The sequence below is a fragment of the Schistocerca gregaria genome, chromosome 1 (assembly GCF_023897955.1).
Source record: "Schistocerca gregaria isolate iqSchGreg1 chromosome 1, iqSchGreg1.2, whole genome shotgun sequence".
Taxonomy (NCBI): domain Eukaryota; kingdom Metazoa; phylum Arthropoda; class Insecta; order Orthoptera; family Acrididae; genus Schistocerca; species Schistocerca gregaria.
Window position 1 is genome coordinate 1,166,564,663 of NC_064920.1, and position 15,520 is coordinate 1,166,580,182.

Sequence of the window (15,520 nt, forward strand, 5' to 3'; positions counted from 1 at the left end):
TAGGCACCATTGCTGGTGCGATGATGCATAGCTGCGGCGGAGGCCCAGTGCAGAGAGGGAGATGTCACAATGCTCCCCAGAATAGCATAGGTCGCATTTCTCCTAGCATTCCTAATGGAACAGCCCGTACATCACTGAATTAACTCGACAACCTGCTGCTGCCACATCCCGTATGGGGCGATCCTATTAAATATACAGTCACTGATCCACTGCAAAGGCCAGTTTAAAGTTTCATCAGCTGTACTGTAGGAGGATGATCGTACCCCATGGACTATACTTTAAACTGCACGAGACACGCCCTATGGCCATGTCTCATTGTCTAAAACATTTTTTCTCTAGCATGCTTTGTACACTGCCATATTATATTATACTGTGCCAGCATCAGCCCTATACAAAATGATCGTTAGTAATGGCGAATACCTTTTACAAGGGAACAGACAAACGCCCAGCAGCAGTGCCCAACCTGTGAACATTACAAGTCATTCCATCACTAACTCGGTAAACAGCACAGCTGTCAGCAGATGTATACATGGGGATTGCAGCGCCTCACGAGCATCTGTCGCTAACTTAGTTATGAAGTTGAAGTCTTGATTTTACGCCCAAGGTGCGACAGGGGGATGGAGTACATCACATAAATCAAAGATCGTTTAGAGGAATGTGTCATGTCTCACCACACATCAGATGGAAGTCCTCTGATGATCGACAAGTTTACCGTTAACGATTGCAAGTAGACAGCGCTTTAAATCACATACAGAACACGTGACTGTATACGAGCCCAACGTAGGCTATGTCACGTGAATGATGAATCCTGACAGAGCAGTGGAAAAATTGACCTGTAGCAAACTTCCCCCTCTCTAGAATGCATCACCAGTCTACCATTAAATCGTACTTCGTTACAGCTCCATCTCAAGCGATCTCCCCATCCACTCTCTGTTATCCTTTAACGCAGGTGCAAATAAGATCAAAGGTGAATGGTTCTCTGCCTTCCAGAAAAGCGTCAAATACAGTAGTCAACTCGCATGTGTCACTGGTACCTCAATAGACATGCAGTATAATACTACCTCAATGGAGAAAAGACCGACTGCCTCCCTGATTCCCTTTGCTCCCATGTCAACTTTTTTTCGGATTCCTCTTGCTGCCGCATTCTCGTCCCCAGGTAGAAATTGTTCTGCGCGAACCCCATACTGCTCCTCTCCCTTTAACCTCACGGCTGACCTCCACGATATTAGTGTCCACATTATGCAGTAACAGAAGTGTAAGCACTAATTTAAGATGATGTTCTGTAGAGGACCATGAGCTAGCGCTCGTATGGAGTCTATGTGATTCATAATACAAATCGCTTATGTAGAGTGGCTGATAATTTTTGGTGGAAGAATACTACTTCTGATTTTATCAAGCCAGCCTCTTCATTACACTGGAGCGGCACAAACCAATTAAAAAGTTTCGGTAAACGTAGGCATATCATTGAGGCATCCGAGATCATGTCTTCTACGCCAGCACTACGAAATTGCTTGTTTCATTTCCTGATTCGTCTACACTCTCTGCTCATCGCACTCTGGTAGCTCCACAAAAAAAATTGTTTCGCCTCACTTTTGTTCTGTAGCCTCTATACTTTCATCATTGCATTACGTATTTACCTCCATATAACCACCGAGCAAGAACCAATGATGAGTTACAGGTATGTACGTCTTAAACATAAAACTTCAGTTCTAACAAATTTTGTGTAATTTCCACAGTAATTTAGGTACGTTTTACAACAGTCGTAAACATAAACATTTAGGTACATTTTTAATAATGCTATAGAACGCAAGTCATTGCCGACACAACTTTTCACTCAAGCAAAGGGTTGTTAAGGCACACAAAATGGGAATCAAACATGATCGTCATGCCAGAAGACAGACGGATCGCTGCAAGGACGAAGTGCTAGTTGTGAGAACAACTACACATTGTTTGTTTACAGCACTTAACTGGACTTAACGACGCCGGACATCACGCCGTCCGACGTTTCTTCTCAGCGTCAACTGCAGAGACGATGTGGGGGGCTGACTCCTCCACAACGTAGATAACGCTCCACGACATCGAGTGAGCTACGAGCAGAACGACGCAGCGCATGGGACAACAGTCAACAGTGACCACACCCACGCCACGATAATCCATCACGACAGAGAAAAGTAAGCAATCCACAAAATAAATGATCATTTGTGTATGTTAGAATAGATTTTGTACTGTAGTGCTAATTGAGATTTCATTGTGGTTGTGTTCAGTAGTTATCATGATGCCTAAAAGAAGTTTAAAACTGCGTTTTGATGTAGATAACAGAATTCCTGAATCAGAGGAGGAGATTAGTTATTTGCCAGAACAGGAAGAAAGTAATAGGAATATTGTCAATGTAGGAGGTGACACGTTTACTGAAAAAGAGAAGGAAGCGATAACAAGTGTATCGGGGATTAGAACAAGGTATAAAGTCGTAGAATTACCAGACAATAATTCTGATGTTAGGGAAGATACCGATCGAGAATGTAGAATGAATGTCGCACAGAACATTTATGGAGGTATAGACATACTTAGCACTATGTTATCAAAATTAAATATGATGAGTGAGCAATTTTCGGAACAGCAGGCATTTTTCAATAATAAATTTTCTGAAGTACTCGAACAGCAAGTTATTAAATTCTCAGAGCAGCAAGTATCGTTTAATAGTAATTTTTCCGAATTAGCCGAACAACAGGCAATATTACAGGCAACCGTAAATAGTAAAATTTCAGAAGTAGATAGTCGGGTAGAGGATATTGAAGCTAGATTTGAGGATCAAAAAGTTAAAGTAGGTAGTAAATTTGAAGATGTTGAATCCAGGTTAACCAAACAAGAAAAACAGGATGTGAAAATTATTGATTGTATCGACAAATTGCAAGAAAATCTGAGTACTTTATCGGAACAATGTGATATGGTATCCATACGGGTTAGTTCTTAACAGATAATTTTTTTATCGGAACAATGTGATATGGTATCCATACGGGTTAGTTCTTAACAGATAATTATAGTAATACCACGGACCACCTGAATGATTGTTAACAGAAGACGGTTAAAGAGATCGATAATTATTGAATCAGTCAAGGTAAATAATTTGTAGAATCAACATATAACCTTACTGGTGAATTTAATCAAATTAAAATTCAAGTTGTTCGTAATTGTCATGTTCACCACGCTAGAGCATCAGAGCGGCAATTGCATCATGACACAAAACCAGAAAATAAAGATCTAGGTAGTCAAAAGATAACCAACTGCGAGACAAAGCGTCCATATATCACCTTTACTACTGATCCGTGGGAATTAAACTCACGTTGGGAAGTAGAGGATAACCAGTACGTACAACGTAGTTGTGTTTCTTCTTTAAAGGTGGAACACAGCATATTTAAGTGTAGGCATTTTCCTACATTCTCTAGCGAAAAAAACAACATTAATCGCAAAGTCTTCATAAATTCATTTAAGAGAATATTTCCGTGCAGCTGGTCAGAATTTGATAAGATCCAATTTATCGTGTCTAAGATAACTGGAGAAGCTCTTTTATGGGCCGCGGAAATTAGCGAAACGTGTAATACGTGTTCAGAATTTGAAAGGGTTTTCTTGGCGAAATATTGGTCCTTGAGTCGTCAAGAAGGCTTACGGAAAGTAGTTTACCAACCCGAATTTTATAACCCTAGAAAAAAAACATTAAGGCAATATTTTGAACGCTACATAAATAAAACTAGGTGCTGAACAGAACCTATTTCAAGCAGAGAGGTAATCCGTATTTTGAAGGGCAGGCTACATTTCAATATAAGGGAAAAACTTAAATTATGACGTAGAACAGTTCTTAGCAGTAATTGACTCGATATATATGTTAATGGAGGACGCCAGATAATGGCACAACAACCATAGAAATTATAATAGTGGGAATAATGGTAATAGCAACCACTGGGACCAAAATAGGTCTAATAATAATAAGGGTTTTAATAACTGTGACCACAGCTTCAAAAACGGTAATGCACAAAGGCAAAAAGAAAATCAAAATTGGAATTGAAATTATAATCGTCTTAAAGGTGCTTTTACACCAAAAAATAACCAAGGGAAAGGACAAAATAGTTTTCCACGAGTACATGTAGTAACCATGAATAGGAAAAGAAAGTATGGAGGGCGGCAATCGCCAAACCACCAATGTTGTGGCGATGGCCGACAAAACAACTGTGCTCCGATGGAGCCTTCGAGTAAATCTAGATGGGGAACGTGTCAAATGACTGCTGTAGATTGGAATAATACCAATACTGCCAGTAGTCCATGTAATGCTAATCGACCTATACCTCTATCTGATAATAGGAATGTAAGAGGAGATGACGTGTACCAACAAATTGGGAATCAAGTGCATTTAGTTGAGATACACGAACCACCGAGGAACCTAACTGACGGGCGGTCAAACGAAAGACAGTCATTTTATGCCTTCCTCGGATGGCTGGCTATGAGGAGAGAGGCAAACTTCACGAGTTAATCAATGTCCTTAATTATAATAACGGCTCTGACATCAGAGACGAATTAATGAAGGAACAAAGCGCTGAAGACAGCAAAGAGGATTTTACGTTACAGGCGATAGTAGATGATAAGATTAATAGTATTCCTATAAGTATTCTGATTGACACAGATGCAACGGTTAGCGTAATGACGAGTACTTGTTTAAGTATGGTTAGTAGGCAACAGAAGCTACACATTTTACCAGTGTCGGGTTGTACCGTTTCGGGGGCTTTTAGCGCTAAAGCACAAAATATAATTAAACAAATGCGGGTAGCAGTAGAACTACAAGAAGCAAATTTGGAATGTGATTTCTTGATAGTGTCTAAAATGACTACACCGTGCATCTGGGGAACGGATTTTTTATGTGAATATGGTGCAATCCTAGACATTAAGGAAGGTGTTTGTACCTTAACTGTTAACGACAAGCCATTAAGAATAATGTTAAGAAAGAAGAGAATAATTTTAGGAAAATATTGTCAACGTTTGGTTGTAAATCATGTTCCAAGGAATATTGTGCATTACGTGGGTGACGACCGTGGCAAATTAACCGATGTTGACACTGAGATGTTAAGCATCGATGAAAAGGTTAGGCATTCGGAATACTTGTCACTTCAACAGCATATAGAGTTAAGTGAAGTGTTAAGATCATATTTGTCTGTACTTAATAAGAAGCCAGACATAATTAAGAACTTCGAATATCTCATTCAGACCTATCCTCATAATACGTTTTGCAGGAGACGACATACTCGGTCCCTTGGTCAAAAAGAGAAGCAGTGACGAAGGAAATCAAGATGATGTTAGACTGCGGCATTATACACTCCTGGAAATGGAAAAAAGAACACATTGACACCGGTCTGTCAGACCCACCATACTTGCTCCGGACACTGCGAGAGGGCTGTACAAGCAATGATCACACGCACGGCACAGCGGACACACCAGGAACCGCGGTGTTGGCAGTCGAATGGCGCTAGCTGCGCAGCATTTGTGCACCGCCGCCGTCAATGTCAGCCACTTTGCCGTGGCATACGGAGCTCCATCGCAGTCTTTAACACTGGTAGCATGCCGCGACAGCGTGGACGTGAACCGTATGTGCAGTTGACGGACTTTGAGCGAGGTCGTATAGTGGGCATGCGGGAGGCCAGGTGGACGTACCGCTGAATTGCTCAACACGTGGGGCGTGAGGTCTCCACAGTACATCGATGTTGTCGCCAGTGGTCGGCGGAAGGTGCACGTGCCCGTCGACCTGGGACCGGACCGCAGCGACGCACAGATGCACGCCAAGACCGTAGGATCCTACGCACTGCCGTAGGGGACCGCACCGCCACTTCCCAGCAAATTAGGGACACTGTTGCTCCTAGGGTATCGGCGAGGACCATTCCCAACCGTCTCCATGAAGCTGGGCTACGTTAGGCCGTCTTCTGCTCACGCCCCAACATCGTGCAGCCCGCGTCCAGTGGTGTCGCGACAGGCGTGAATGGAGGGACGAATGGAGACGTGTCGTCTTCAGCGATGAGAGTCGCTTCTGCCTTGGTGCCAATGATGGTCGTATGCGTGTTTCGCGCCGTGCAGGTGAGCGCCACAATCAGGACTGCATACGACCGAGGCACACAGGGCCAACACCCGGCATCATGGTGTGGGGAGCGATCTCCTACACTGGCCGTACACCTCTGGTGATCGTCGAGGGGACACTGAATAGTGCACGGTACATCCAAACCGTCATCGAACCCATCGTTCTACCATTCCTAGTCCGGCAAGGGAACTTGCTGTTCCAACAGGACAATGCACGTCCGTACGTATCCCGTGCCACCCAACGTGCTCTAGAAGGTGTAAGTCAACTACTCTGGCCAGCAAGATCTCCGGATCTGTCCCCCATTGAGCATGTTTGGGACTGGATGAAGCGTAGTCTCACGCGATCTGCACGTCCAGCACGAACGCTGGTCCAACTGAGGCGCCAGGTGGAAATGGCATGGCAAGCCGTTCCACAGGACTACATCCAGCATCTCTACGATCGTCTCCATGGGAGAATAGCAGCCTGCATTGCTGCGAAGGGTGGATGCCGACATTGTGCATGCTCTGTTGGCTGTGTCTATGTGCCTATGGTTCTGTCAGTGTGATCATGTGATGTATCTGACCCCAGGAATGTGTCAATAAAGTTTCCCCTTCCTGGGACAATGAATTCACGGTGTTCTTATTTCAATTTCCAGGAGTGTACACTTCTTGTCCTTCAGTAGGACAATATTACACCTCTCCAGCTTTTTCTGGCTGAAATAAACACGTGTGGCGATGATGCTCCACGCAACGATCCTGGACCGTCCAATGTATATTTTCCCGCAATTGCAGGAAGTCTCGTCGAACTCGGGCTTTCTCGAACTCGAATCATCCTGCACTGAGCCCAGCAGAGCTCTAATCTTATCTAGCGGACGGAATACAGATTTAATACCAAATTTCTTTGAAATTCTTCCTATTTTTTAAGATATGCTCACCGCAAAAGGTAGGAATGCCACCGATTTGTTTGTATCTTCTTTTGGTTCCCGCGAAGGTCCAGTCTGTAGAGCACGACAGATCTGATTGTCAGTATAATCATTCGGCTTGAACACAGATTTAGATGATCCAGTTCTTGTGTCAAACTATGTACCGCCAAAATATTGTGCCCAGAGGACGATATGTTAGGTTGGTGATCCGACATAAATGCAACCAATTATTAGGCCGGGAAAGTTTACGGAGCCACATAGAGCTTTGCTTTTCGGGATGAATTCACAGTCAGCTGGCTGAACTCCACATGCACTTAACGTAGTCCGTCTCCTTCGGGTAGTTTCTTCCTCTTCATACGTATTATCCAGCACCTGCGAATGACTGCGGCGAAACCGCGCAGAATTTTTGGCGTCAGGGTCTTTTCATGGGCATTTACGTCTCACCCAAATATATCAAAGCCGCCTGGATGCTTTTATTGCATTCTATGAATGTGGCACTAAGAGCGTCGGGACTTTCAACTCGAATGGGTCGCAGATCCTCTAAATAGTCCAAGTGGGCCTCTATTATGCCGTTTCGTACTCTATACCTTGCCTGAAGAATTCGTTATACCTTACCTGAAGAATTCGATTAGTGTCTTCAAAAATAGCAATCACCCCTCTGCCGTAGAACAGTTGTTAGCTGTTTTGCTCAACTATGAGACCTCCTCTTGGAATACGTGTTTATTAGTAGCAAACACGGAAGCATTCCTATAGATACAGTTTTCAAATTGTTCCCAAAACCTGGGCTACGTCTCAAAGTCTTCAGAGAATGGTGCGAAATAAATAAATGGCAGCTTAAGTGATGTAGGGATCTGAACCACAGATGAAACTGAATCGGTTACACACGATGTCACGGCAGAAGTGGCCAATTTTTTCTCTATACTCTCTTGGACCTGAACACTGCGTGTTCGGCCTTCTCAAAATACTAGGCGCAAAGAACTAAGTCCGTGTTGTACTCCGTGTGCGAGAGATGATTGTGTAAAGTGTCGTCAGGCTGTGACAGAAGTGACAAATCTTCTTCCAAGCGTTCCTTGCGATATTTAATATCCTCCAGCAGTGTGACATCTGAAAAATTTTCAGTCGCGGATACCAAACGCGTAATAAGACTTCTCTGGCAACATCGTTTTCTTTTCAAGCCTTGTAACTCTTCAAAGGGGCTTTGTTCTTAGCTTTCCAAATAATGCGCTATGCGTGCTGTAAAAATATTCCACGGTCTGAAGTAAGCGAATATTGACTAAGTGCAGCAGTTCACTGCTCTCAGAAGATGACAGAGCCCACCCCATGCGACAACTGACGAGCGGTTTAAAATTAAATACGCACAACCATGTGATCATTTCTTATCTCTACAAGACACTTCCTAGCGTTTTTCTAACGACACGATTATTTCCTTCTCAGCAGTAAGAGCAGTGGACAATGTTAATAATCATGCGCGTAGTGTACCTATTCTGCAAGGGACACAGGCGTCATAGCTTTTTAATGTTGTAGCGGATCTAAACACCTTTTTCCAAAGCTGTTTCACAGAGGAAGACCGCACTGCAGTTCCTTCTCTAAATCCTCGCACGAACGAAAAAATGGCTAACATCGAAATAAGTGTCCAAGGAATAGAAAAGCAACTGAAATCATTCAACAAAGGAAAGTCTACTGGACCTGACGGGATACTAATTCGATTCTACACAGAGTATGCGAAAGAACTTGCCCCCCTTCTAACAGCCGTGTACAGCAAGTCTCTGGAGAAACGGAAGGTTCCAAATGATTGGAAAACAGCACAGGTAGTTCCAGTTTTCAAGAAGGGTCGGCGAGCAGATGCGCAAAACTATAGCTCTATCTCTGACATCGATCTGTTGTAGAATTTTAGAACATGTTTTTTGCTTTCGTTTTTTGCTTTCTGGAAACCCAGAATCTACTCTGTAGGAATCAACATGGATTCCGGAAACAGCGATCGTGTGGGACCCAACCCGCTTTATTTCTCCATGAGACCCAGAAAATATTAGATACGGGCTCCCAGGTAGATGCCATTTCCCTTGACTTCCGGAAAGCGTTCGATAAATGGCTCTGAGCACTATGCGACGTAACTTCTGAGGTCATCAGTTGCGAAGAACTTAAACTACTTAAACCTAACTAACCTAAGGACATCACACACATCCATGCCCGAGGCAGGATTCGAACCTGTGACCGTAGCGGTCGCTCGGCTCTAGACTGTAGCGCCTAGAACCGCATGGCAACTCCGGCCGGCGGCGTTCGATACAGTTCCGCACTGTCGCCTGATAAACAAAGTAAGAGCATACGGAATATCAGACCAGTTGTGTGGCTGGACTGAAGAGCTTTTAGCAAACAGAGCACAGCATGTTGTTCTCAATGGACAGACGTCTACAGACGTTAAAGTAACCTCTGGCGTGCCACAGGGGAGTGTTATGGGACCTTTCCTTTTCACAATATATATAAATGACCTAGTAGATAGTGTCGGAAGTTCTATGCGGTTTTTTGCGGATGACGCTGTAGTATACAGAGAAGTTACAGCATTAGAAAATTGCAGCGAAATGCAGGAAGATCTGCAGCGGTTAGGCACTTGGTGCAGGGAGTGGCAACTGACCCTTAACATAGACAAATGTAATGTATTGCGAATACATAGAAAGATGGATCCTTTATTGTATGATTATATGATAGCGAAACAAACACTGGTAGCAGTAACTTCTGTTAAATATCTGGGAGTATGTGTACGGAACGATTTGAAGTGGAATGATCATATAAAATTAATTGTTGGTAAGGCTGGTGACAGGTTGAGATTCATTGGGAGAGTCCTTAGAAAATGTAGTCCATCAACAAAGGAGGTGGCTTACAAAACACTCGTTCGACCTATACTTGAGTATTGCCCATCAGTGTGGGATCCGTACCAGATCGGGTTGACAGAGGAGATAGAGAAGATCCGAAGAAGAGCGTCGGGTTTCGTCACGGGTTTATTTGGTAGGCGCAATAGCGTTACGGAGATGTTTAGCAAACTCAAGTGGCAGACTCCGCTAGAGAGGCGCTCTGCATCGCGGGTGTAGCTTGCTGTCTAAGTTTCGAGAGGGTGCGTTTCTGGATGAGGTATCGAATATATTCCTTCATCCTACTTATACCTCCCGAGGAGATCACGAATTTAAAATTAGAGAGATTTGGGCGCGCACGGAGGCTTGCCGGCAGTCGTTCTCCCCGCGAACCATACGCGACTGGAACAGGAAAGGGAGGTAATGACAGTGTCTCATAAAGTGCCCTCCGCCACACACCGCTGGGTGGCTTGCGGAGTATAAATGTCGATGTAGATGTAGATCTGTGCTCCGTCAGTGGCAAGAAGGCAGCAGTGCGTCGTCCAATGATAGCCCATGACCTCCAGTACGAGGTTTCAGCACCACAAAACGTCGCCGTCGAGTTGAGGAAGTAAGGAAGTACAAGCCGATCACTTAGCAGAGTGTTTATTTACGTAACTATAATAACAAGACAGTCAATGATGTTATATAAACATATGTATGAAGACAAAATGCTAAATGCTACGACGCAAACATCTCTGATGTTCCATGTACATTACCAGTTCGTTACGAGCCGCTGGAGACTCTGGATACCTTGTACCAAAATACTGAGAAGGGAACCCTGAACGACGACTGGAAGATTGTCGGTGGAGCTCCAGTTCAGCCTGCAGAACAGTTACAATATTTAAAGAAAAATTTAATATGTTTCTTGAGTATTTAACACTGTGTCGCATGAGTTACAAACTGACCTAACGTACGGCGCCAGGCAGCATCGGGGCCCACCTGGGCAGTGGGCGACGGCGGACGGCGCCGGCGCCGCAGCGCACCACCCTCGCAGCGCCGACGCCGTGGAGTTGCAGGGGGGGCGCCGTAATTCTCTGGATGAGACATGGCCGCCCCCGCCCTAGTTTTACTGCCTGCGCCGCCTCGCCTCGGCTCGCCCGCGTACAAAACGCGCCCCCTCCCCTCCCCCCCCCCCTCCCTCACATTCTCTATATCGCCCCTGAGACGCCTGCCGCATACCCCAGCCTCATAAAAGCGTAACCTTTCTGCCGCCGGGGCCTGACAGCCAACTGCTGCTCCTTGCTGCTCCTCCTCCACCTCCTCCTCCTCCTCTTCCTTCCACTCCCTCCCGGTCTCATCCCTCACCTGCGCACACACACACGCACACAGTGGCATACAGACAAAACACACACACGCCCACCCCGACTCTTACAGGCGTCGCGCCGGACTACATACAGCCGAGGTGAAAGCAGTGGACAGCAGACGTGGAGGAGAGCGGGCTTAAGAGCGTAAAAAATAGCGGGACCGGAGGGCTCCCTCGTAGCCAGACAGCAGCTATACGTGGCCGGCCGTCTGTCACCTCGAGATGCGTCCCACTGTCTCTGCCGACAGCGTCACCCGCGTCTGTGCGTCGCCAGCTGAATTACGACGAAGAGAGATGCCGCGCGTCACAAACTTGATGGCGCTCTCTCATTTAATTAGCTTCCGAGTCGCCGTTGCCCTGGGGATTTGTACCTTATCTTCTACCTCCAGACACCTTTTGGAAGGTGCTATTTACCGGCTCAAAGATAACGCAAGTATAGAAAAGCCTGCAAAATATCGCGATATGCTCTCCCTCTCTGACGGTGTCTTGTAAGTGTGTCTTGAAACGACGTTCTAAGAGGAACACGAACAACAGTGTAACAAAGATAATGGCATGTAGTCGAGCTGAATTAGGTGATGAACGAGGAATCAGATTAGGAAACGAGACACAAAAATAGATGATTTTCCTATGTGAGCAGGAAAATAAGTGACAAACCGAAGAAAGCACGAAAAGTGCCTGCTGTTTCGGCCACGCTTCCATTTACGGGAGACATTTAATAAGTAATGCAACACTTTTTTTTTAAAGCAGGTTTACTTTATTCGGGATTCCAATAGATCATATTATTCCTTACTCTTTTGGCTACAAAATCATACTTTTCAACATAATCTGGCTTCAATGCGACATCCTTACGCCTCCTTACCAGAAGGGCCAGTATGCCCGCATGGTATCGCTGTATAGGCCGAAGTCGGAGCCATTATCCCCGTGCTGCTTCCCGCGGGATGCATTCACCACTGACGGGACAGTGCTCAAATGGTTTAAATCATAGCTTCATAGCTAACAGGAAGAGTGCAGGCAGTTGAAATAAGCAGTTCACAAAACTGATGACTTCTCAAACTGGGGAATAATCAACAATGGGGTGCCGCAAGGTTCAGTCTTGTGTCCTCTGCTGTTCATAATATACACTCATGGAAATTGAAATAAGAACACCGTGAATTCATTGTCCCAGGAAGAGGAAACTTTATTGACACATTCCTGGGGTCAGATACATCACATGATCACACTGACAGAACCACAGGCACATAGACACAGGCAATAGAGCATGCACAATGTCGGCACTAGTACAGTGTACATCCACCTTTCACAGCAATACAGGCTGCTATTCTCCCATGGAGACGATCGTAGAGATGCTGGATGTAGTCCTGTGGAACGGCTTGCCATGCCAATTCCACCTGGCGCCTCAGTTGGACCAGCGTTCGTGCTGGACGTGCAGACCGCGTGAGACGACGCTTCATCCAGCCCAAACATGCTCAATGGGGGACAGATCCGGAGATCTTGCTGGCCAGGGTAGTTGACTTACACCTTCTAGAGCACGTTGGGTGGCACGGGATACGTACGGACGTGCATTGTCCTGTTGGAACAGCAAGTTCCCTTGCCGGTCTAGGAATGGTAGAACGATGGGTTCGATGACGGTTTGGATGTACCGTGCACTATTCAGTGTCCCCTCGACGATCACCAGAGGCGTACGGCCAGTGTAGGAGATCGCTCCCCACACCATGATGCCGGGTGTTGGCCCTGTGTGCCTCGGTCGTATGCAGTCCTGATTGTGGCGCTCACCTGCACGGCGCCAAACACGCATACGACCAGCATTGGCACCGAGGCAGAAGCGACTCTCATCGCTGAAGACGACACGTCTCCATTCGTCCCTCCATTCACGCCTGTCGCGACACCACTGGAGGCGGGCTGCACGATGTGGGGGCGTGAGCGGAAGACGGCCTAACGGTGTGCGGGATCGTAGCCCAGCTTCATGGAGACGGTTGCGAATGGTCCTCGCCGATACCCCAGGAGCAACAATGTCCCTAATTTGCTGGGAAGTGGCGGTGCGGTCCCCTACGGCACTGCGTAGGATCCTACGGTCTTGGCGTGCATCTGTGCGTCGCTGCGGTCCAGTCCCAGGTCGACGGGCACGTGCACCTTCCGCCGACCACTGGCGACAACATCGATGTACTGTGGAGACCTCACGCCCCACGTGTTGAGCAATTCGGCGGTACGTCCACCCGGCCTCCCGCATGCCCTCTATACGCCCTCGCTCAAAGTCCGTCAACTGCACATACGGTTCACGTCCACGCTGTCGCGGCATGCTACCAGTGTTAAAGACTGCGATGGAGCTCCGTATGCCACGGCAGACTGGCTGACACTGACGGCGGCGGTGCACAAATGCTGCGCAGCTAGCGCCATTCGATGGCCACCACCGCGGTTCCTGGTGTTTCCGCTGTGCCGTGCGTGTGATCATTGCTTGTACAGCCCTCTCGCAGTGTCCGGAGCAAGTATGGTGGGTCTGACACACCGGTGTCAATGTGTTCTTTTTTCCATTTCCAGGAGTGTATATTGATGACCTGCCGTTCTATATTCATGTAGATGCAAAGCTGGTACTGTTTGCCGATGACACAAGTATAGCTATCACACCCAACAGACAAGAATTAACTGGTGAAACTGTAAACGATGTTTTTCAGAAAATCATAAGTGGTTCTCTGCAAATGGGCTCTCATTAAATTATGACAAAACACAGTATAAACAGTTCCACACAGTAAATGCAATGACACCATTAGTAAATATAGACTTCGATCAGAAATCGGTAGCTAAGGTAGAATATTCAAAATTTCTAGGTGTAAGCATTGATGAGGGGTTCAACTGGAAAAAAAACACACTGAGGATCAGCTACTTATGCTATTAGGGTCATTGCAAATTTTGGCGATATGCATCTCAGTAAATTAGCTTACCACGCCTATTTTCATTCTCTGCTTTCGTATGGCATCATATTCTGGGGTAACTCATCATTGAGTAAAAGAGTTTTCATTGCACAAAAGCGTGTAATCAGAATAATTGCTGGACCTCATCCAAGATCATCCTGCAGACACTTATTTAAAGAGCTAGAAATCTTCACTGTAGCCTCACAATATATATATTCACTTATGAAATTTGTTATTAAGAATCCGAACGAATTCAAAAGTAATAGCAGTGTACATGGCTACAACACTAGGAGAATGGATGATCTTCACTACTCAAGGTTAAATCCAACTTTGGCTCAGAAGGGAGCAAATTATGCTGCCACAAAAGTCATTAGTCACTTACCTAACTGCATCAAAAGTCTGACAGATAGCCATATAGAATTTGAAAGGAAATTAGAAGAATTTCTAAATGGCAACTCCTTCTACTCATTAGATGAATTTTTGGATATAGTAAGTGGGTAGGTAATTTCGCCAATCCCCACAAAAAATAATTAAAAATATTAAGTGTCATGTAATATTTTGTGTAATGTAATATCTTGTATAGACACGTTCCACATCATTAAGAAGTGTCGCATTCATGATCTATGGAACAGGTACTAATCTAATCTACTGGCCCTACAGGTAGAAGCCCAAGGTGCGAAGTCTGGGCTGTTGTAGGGTGGATGGGGAAGAACAGCCCTATAAAGTTTTTTGAGTTCCTCTGGGAAGCACAGAATTGCGTGAGACCTTGCGTTGTCATGGAGACGGTGAAGTTCGTTTGCATTTTTGTGGCCACGAACACAATGAAGTCTTATCGCCAGTGTCCTGAGAGTAGCACAGTACGCTTTATAGCTGATCATTGAACCATAGCAGTGGACATCAAACACAATAACCCCTTGAGAGTGCTAGGAGACCTTACCGGCAGAGTGTGCGCCTTTGAACTTTTCCTTCTGAGGAGGTGTGATGTGGCACCACTCCGTGGACTGCCGTTTTGTTTCTGATTCGAAGTGATGAACCTATGTTTCATCGTCTGTGACGATGTTGGACAAGAAACTGTCACGATCAACCTTTTAGCGTGCAAGCAATTTCGCACAGATGGTCATTCGTTGTTCTTCGCGGTCTTCTGTTAGTCTGCGGGAAACCTAGATGGCAGACACCTTTGAGAACCCCAGCTGGTGCACAAGTGAGTCAGCACTATCAAGAGAGACGTCCAGTTTTGCAGTAAGGCGTCTGATAGTGATCCATGATCATCTCGAATGAGAGCGTACGGACGTCCGCGCAGCAGTGTGCGGCCGTTATAACGGATCTTTTACGTTGGGATAAATTTATTTTGTTTTTTGTTAGATGTTTTCGTTAAATAGCTAAATAAATTGTAATTAGGAATGATTTAACGAA